This window comes from Schistosoma mansoni, chromosome W (assembly GCF_000237925.1).
Source record: "Schistosoma mansoni strain Puerto Rico chromosome W, complete genome".
NCBI classification, from domain to species: Eukaryota; Metazoa; Platyhelminthes; class Trematoda; order Strigeidida; family Schistosomatidae; genus Schistosoma; species Schistosoma mansoni.
In genome coordinates this window covers 9,097,393-9,105,040 of record NC_031502.1, presented here as the reverse complement: position 1 = coordinate 9,105,040, position 7,648 = coordinate 9,097,393, and the positions used below count along the sequence as shown (strand labels likewise).

The following is a 7,648-nucleotide window of genomic DNA, read 5'->3' as shown; positions in this document are numbered from 1 at the left end:
TATTTGTTACTTCTTGAATTAAGGTCATATGTGTTGTGTCTTTTAGGCCATTTAATATCACGTGACTTATCAGCCAATCGGAATACGACTTATACAGTCTTAGCATTGTGCCAAACAAATGACGTATTGACCGGTATGAGCAGCCTAGCGTCCTTGTTTGTCCTTTTTCCTCCTAGCCCTTCCAGTTGAGTTCAGAACACCAGTATCAGCTTCCACTCTACGAATTATTTATTTCAAACATACCTGGTTTATATACAAGTCAAACGGACCACATCGCACCATAAAGTAGGAAATATTATTAGTACAAGATCAAGCCAAAAAATGACTGTGATTGTGGGAGACAATTAATAAACTGAGTATAACTTAAGAACAGTAAATTGTATAATAATAGCCTATAGGTCAAAATGAAGCATATAATAAGACGAAGATAGATATGCATAATCCAGTTACCGAATAGTATATGATATAATAAGATCATATAATAAGATTATATATATGATATTGGTCCATTAATAGTTCTCAGAAGTTACCTACAATCTAATCTTCGCTAGGATATAACAATATGAAATGTCAAATTATTAGTAAGGTTAGAAATCCACTGAACTGTATTCATTAAAAATATAAAGGGGTTCAAAAGAGCAGGTTTAACCAGAATAATATATTGTAGTTTCTTTATATCTGGTACATCTACTTTACTCATATCTATCAACCCAGAGTGGGATATTAATTTTTCATTACCGAAGTATTGAATAAGATTTATCAATAGCTAGATAAGGATTGTCTTCCGGCTTTTTTCAGGAAAAGTCTAATTGTTAATGATCAATCGACTTGACTTGCTTTCTATTCCTTGATGATGACCAACTGATAGTTAAATTTTAGTTAACCCGCAGTAATCTCCTCATCACATGATAATTCTAACTAAAGTATCAGTTTATTTTCTATAAGAGCATTCTGATACAGACAGACCCCAAATTTTCAGCATTTGCTTTCAGTTAAAAGTTTGGTCACATCGTTCATAAGATTAGATTCTGAAAAACGACAGCAATTTATAGAGAGTAAACTGTTCCTAATATCGCATTTTCTTTAAAAAGTGATATGGCTTTCAGATGGATGTGACTGAAAATCGAACTCAATAGAGAATAAAGATGTTCTATGTGTTGATACAGCAATTTTTCTAGGGTCATTGGAAACTTATGTTTCTCTTTTTCGGTTGACGTATTCATTATCTTAAAGTGATAATTCATGAAAGCAGCCTTTAATTGTTGGTTAAACAACGAATAAAGCACACGATTGTTCGACACTCCAATCAAGCCATTTCAACTTGTCTGTGAAAGAACCTATTTAATTGGTGGGTAATCGATTTAAAGTCTCAGCTGTAAGTCTCATTGTCTATAATGAACATGTGATCAGATTACAATTGTAGTGTAGTGGCCGCTACTAACGTGGATGTTTGTAAATAGTATGTAACGGAATGTGGTGTCGACGTTGCGAAAATTGTCGGACAGAGTGGAGTTTCAATGCATCAAAAGCACGGCGTTGGTAGAAAACTTAGAGGCCAGTAGAGAAGACAGTTTAAACTGCAGAACACACCGGAAGATGCAAATGGACAACTGATATATATATATGATGTAAATACCTTGCAACTTCTCGGAAGTAATCGACATACCTGTTGCCTATTGTCATGTTCTACGGTAGTGTCATGTCTGCAGTTTGTTCGGTAAATGGAAGCAATAGTGAGGGATTCGATCAAGGAACCCTCTTGCTAATGGATACTGATTATTATTATTATTATTATAGATATAAAAGAGGGAAATGTAAACCCTTTAATTATATACCTATTATACTCTCTTGTATGGTAGGGATAATTGTCATCCAGTAAACTAGTTAACACTGATGTCTTTGAATGATAGTGTAGTGAACGAGACCACCAGTGGCGACAATCAAATGTATTCGAATATAAAATTACGGAGTGTCTTAGTAAAATCTGAGAACCATACAGTAAATAAACAAAGATAGATAGTGGCTAGCAGTGGAATACAGGACGCGCGTTTTGTCCTATTTGGGACTCGTCAGCTGGATGTACCTGCATCTCAGAGTTAATGTTCACTCTGGGACTCGAACCCAGTACCTTTCGCTTCAAACGCCATCGCGTTATCCACTCGGCCACTGAGTCCTGATAGCCACTTGCTTTTGCGATGGGGTGAAGTTTAAATTCATTTTTAGTATTGTTTGTTTGAATCTTCCCATCGATGTGTTAGGACTGCAACTGGTCAGTTTCTAAACATGTCAGTCAATCGTCTCATGTTTTATTGCTCCTTCGTTTTCACACCAATCATTCTCTATTCTCGTCTTCTTTTCTTTTATCCTCCTAACCTTGTACCATCGGGCATTTCGCTTTCTATTGATTATGTATACAAGTGATATCTGTCGACATCAGTAGCATCTACCACAATAGTAAGTGGATTTGAAACTCAACTGAAAATCGACACCAGAATCAATGTATATTCACTGAATAAGTGCCGAATAGGACAATTTATTATTTTTTTTCTGAAATTCCATATTTCGAAATATCATCAATTTGATTTTCACTTTCATTTTTATGAATTAATTCAGTCATTTTGATACAGGTTTTTACCAAACCGAAAAGTTATAGCGAAGATTAACAGGCAAGATTATAAATGACCCTAGTTCAATGACTCATTTTAGTTTAAAAAAAAAAACAAAAACTGACATTTTGTCATCGTTTTTAAGTTTACTATCCTTATCATCAGAAATGTTTGTTTACATTTTATGCAGAAAATCTGTTGTTTATCTTGTGTAATACTACTACTACTACTACTACTACTACTAATAATAATAATAATAATAATAATAATAATAATAATAATCGTTATCATTATGACTATGTATTATTTTCGACAATGTTAATTAAAACTATTTAACATTGTCTTATTCAATGTCATGTTGACAGTTTTATAAAATACATATTTCTGATTTGAAATGAAATAATAGTTCTTTGCTTATAATGCTTGTGAATTAAGGCAATATTAAGGCAATAAGCACAGTATGAACATATGCCAATAACACACTGATCAATTGCAAAGCTAAACATCAATGGGAAGATTCAAGTAAACAATATCAAGTGAATTTCAACTTGACCCGATTGCACAAGCAAGTGGCTATCAGGACTCAGTAGGTAAGTGGGTAACGCGATGGCGTTTGAAGCGAAAGGTACTGGGTTGGAGTGCCGTAGTGAACATCAATTTTGAAATGCAGGTACATCCAACTGACCAGTTCCAAATAAGTCTAAACAAGTGTCCTGCATTCCACTACTAGCCAATACACATTTTTGCTTATAATGCTTGTGAATTGAGGCAATATTGAGGCAATAAGCACAGTAAGCTCATATGCCAATAACAGATTGATCATTTGTAGTGCTAAACATCAATGGGAATATTCAAGTAAAAAGATGACAAGTGAAATAATAGATCATTGAGAAAAGATCATCGGAAGCTGTGAATTAATTATGAGACAAACGAATCTTAGTTCGTAAAACTGTAAAATTAAGTTCGCAATTAAATCATTTATCTCAGGTAGCGTAGCGACTTGAAAACATTGGATGTCGAATGGTCATGCTTGTTGGAAATCATATTACTGTTAATATAATGTTACCATTGTACAAGGTTTTCAAGCTTCCAGCTAAGCCAACTGTTTATAAAAAACATGATGTCGATTTCGCACAGCTACTAACTATCCTCTGGCGTAACTGGACCTCTAGCTGAAATACTTATAGTGATTTTGAGAATTCTAAATTTCGGCTTTTAGGACAATTAGCGTATGGGCCTTTGACCAACACAAGATTGAGCGCTTGCGATGAGACTTAATGGTCCTGGGTTCGATTCACGACCGGGTCGTGAGTGCCTTTCGCAGAGAAGTCGGCCTCATATCAAGACGAAACAGCTTTCCAATAACTCACAGTTTGCAATGGCTGTCTATCATCAATTCGTTATGTAGATTATCAAAATACTACGGTATAAAAGCAAGATAACTAATAAGCTAACTGTTAAGTTATTTGTCTTACTACAATAAAAGTTTTGAAATTTTCTTTGGTTTTTTCACACATAAAATGTTCGAAAGCATTTACTATGTACCATCATGACAAAGTCAGTCACAGTTGCCCTTATCTTACTATCATTAGACGCAAAAGCTTTTTCAGTTATTGAAACCATGTTAAGTAGCACATTTTGATTCGTTTTTCATGTATGTTCATTCTTCTATGTGCATTAACAGCGTATCAATTTGTAAAGATAAATAGAATACAGAAATCTTGTTCCAAAAATGACTATCTAGTAATAAGACATGTAAATCTAGTTTCAGGTCAGTAACAGTTAACGTAATGCTTCATTAGTCAGTGACTATCTAATGGGATATTTTTCTGCAAATTACTATCAATCTACTTAAGTTTTTCGACTAATTTCATTTGAACCGACTGCTTCCAAAGCAATTTAATCCTTTTAATAAATGTATAAAATGTCATGAGATGAAATTTATCAAAGCTATGTGTTTTCATCTCAACGAAATACTAATTTTACTTCATCTTGGATTTGAATAGAATTATGTGTACCGGATCATTTATTAAGTTTATGATTCTTGGAATGATCGTTATTATCTCTATAACCCCTGGTTCAAATGAGATGTATAGTTTTTTCGTGGATAATTTTTTAGAAAGTCAAGCACCACTTATAAATGTGAATATATGGTTTTCAACTCAGTGGTCAAAAGGTTAAGGATTTACCAAAAAATCACTAAGGGTCATGAGCTCGACTCCTGACGGGCTGTGGAATCGTATTTCTGAAGAGTTTCATCCTATGTACAACTCCCATGATCGCCATGAATCTATGAACCTACATCTTGTGCATTAGAACACTTATAAGGAAAGCCCATTCATTAGTAAGATTATACTTTCTCAAATATTGCAACCGCATTTGTTCAGTACTACAGTCAAGTATTTTTAACAGATGGTAGGTTATCCATTTAGCTACATTATTTACAATATATTGTTCAAAATATAATATCAATAAAATTTATTTTATGAAAACGAACACTATTATTGGTAAGCAGAGATGGATAGTGGCTAGCAGTGGAATACAGGACGCGCGTTTTGTCCTATTTGGGACGCGTCAGCTGGATGTACCTGCATCTCAGAGTTGATGTTCACTCTGGGACTCGAACCCAGTACCCTCGCTTCAAACGCCACAGCGTTATCCACTCGGCCACTGAGTCCTGATAGCCACTATTATTATTTTTGTAGAGATAAAACAGATAGAAATTTCATGTTCATGATTCAAAAGCACTTAGGAATTAACCAACAGTTCGCTTACATATTGCCGGTCCCATTTCTGAATGTTTAAAAGGTACTGCCATTTAAAGTTAAGGACGGAAGCTAGATTATGATTATACATAAAAATGTACGAAAAAAGAGGATAAAGACAGGCAGAGTTATAAAGTTAATTTATACTGAAGATATATGTAGGAAGTGGATAAGCAAGATTATATGATCATTTTTATTTAAACATTGAGTATGTCTTGGTGGAGAGATAGTAAAGTTATTTCGGATATGATTACTCAAATAGACTATGCTAAATGAAACCCATGTATTTGTCCGTTGGAAAAGTCGTCTCTGAAAAATACTTTATTCCTATTTATTAGAGAAAACATGGAACAATCTGCAAACGTTAATTATTTTATTGATTTTGACAACTCTCTAAAATTGACTGATTCAAAACGTATGAATCAGAAAAGCTCTGTCATATTGATTTGTTTTTATCAAAATCCATTTAGATCAGCAAACTGCAACAGAAAAATCACTATCCATACTCTATTATCCACTAACATATTCCAATAATACAGCCGGTTTTTCAATGATTATTTTGTCAAAATCCGTCAGATCAAGAATTCTTTAAAGGATTGGATCCACAGCTATTCAGATCAAAAAGCCGGAACTTTACATTCAGAAGGAATATAATTAACCTCTTTTCCTTTGACCAAATTAGTTATTAATTATTTTGAAGATATGAAAACATAATTTGATTAATGTACATGCAGTCTACCTCTTTACATTTTCGTAGCTTAAATTTATATTGTTCTCGTATATTATGATTGCTAAAATTATTCTAAGGTTTGTAAATGTTTAAGAAATTTATTTAAAGTCCACTCCTATTTACTATTTCTTACCTAATTCATATTACTTTTTATATTACGTAATCTTTGATCAGAAATTCATTTTAACCTTTGATTATACTTTTAGCTTTACCTCATGTTACCCATATTTGTTCTGATCATTTATCTTGCAATTTCATCATATAAACTTATTCAAGACAATATTGCATACAAGTCATCATAGCACTAACAAGTTTGTTTTACAGTTTAAATCCCGAAATGATCTTAATTAGGCCACCGGAGCAAACCTAGAAGGACCAAATGACTGTCACATCATAGTACGAGACTCCCGAGAAGTGCAGATCTACGACTTCGTACGTGGGAGTCAAACCCAGGACCTTCGTATCATGTGTGAATACCTAACCCCTAGACCACTAATCTGAAATTCAAAGGTGTTAATTTTATTTTATATTATAAACGATTCAAAATCCTCATGATATAATTTTAAACTATATATATTTATAGGTTTCGGTGACAAGGTTGAACGTGATAGTCTCAAATAAATTGAGCACTGGGTAGAGAGTTAATAATAAGTAGATTTTGTTATATCCCAGTGGATAGAAAAATTGTATTTCTGACGTTTCGTGACTTGGGTTAATTTGGTTTAATATCGGTTATTTATTGACTCTGAGGAAGTGGCTTACATTAGGTCACGAAACGTCGGAAATACAATTTTTCTACTCACTGGAACATAATAAAAAATATATTTGTTACTATACATATTTACCTTGAACCTAGTCATTTTTTGGGTTACTAATTTGGAAATATCAGTGCAGAACTTAGAGGAAACTTATTGAAAAGAATATTCTTCGTTCGTATCTACACTTTTTTCAGTTTGGGGTTATGGGGATTATTGAATTTCATTAGAATCATGAACCGAACAATGTTAAACCATCATTGAGAACCTGGAAGCATTGAATGGTTGTTTTGTCCTGATAAGATGGGGATTGGGCTTAACAAGCAAGTTTGCGGCTTCATCTTATTTTTGAACGAAGTCACTAGTAAAATGTTATTTGAATTGTAAATTGGACATCCTTATCTAGTTTAATCTACTTAGTTATCATAATGATATTTTAACCAAACATTATCATTCATAAACAAAATTAATTTGAAGCAAAAAAGGAAATAAGCAATTTCTATTTTGTGAAACATTTTATTATGAAAAAGAGTGAATTTTGTTTTATTCAAGAGGTGAATTTAATTGGTTGGTTTTAATATCTAACCTTTGTATGCTTATGACTCTAAAAATATACACAAAACCAATCACAAAGCAGTATCTAATTGTTATAATTCTGTCTGGAAATGGGTACTTTCAATTTGAATGAGCTAATAACTCTGAACGAAGTTCATTTTAACATAGATACATATGTACTCTATAGAGATGGGAAAATATTATATACATACCAGAAAATTTGTAGACGTCCACACT

The 7,648-nt window shown here is 33.1% G+C and overlaps 2 non-coding genes across 2 annotated transcripts; both read right to left on the bottom strand.

Annotated features, from left to right (window-relative positions):
• Positions 1-2,103: 2,103 nt before the first annotated feature.
• On the bottom strand, positions 2,104-2,170 carry Smp_tRNA_01571_Gln_TTG.1.1. Its single transcript has one exon. It is a non-coding gene (tRNA).
• A 3,044-nt stretch (positions 2,171-5,214) lies between these two features.
• On the bottom strand, positions 5,215-5,280 carry Smp_tRNA_01296_Gln_TTG.1.1. Its single transcript has one exon. It is a non-coding gene (tRNA).
• Between the last annotated feature and the right edge of the window lie 2,368 nt (positions 5,281-7,648).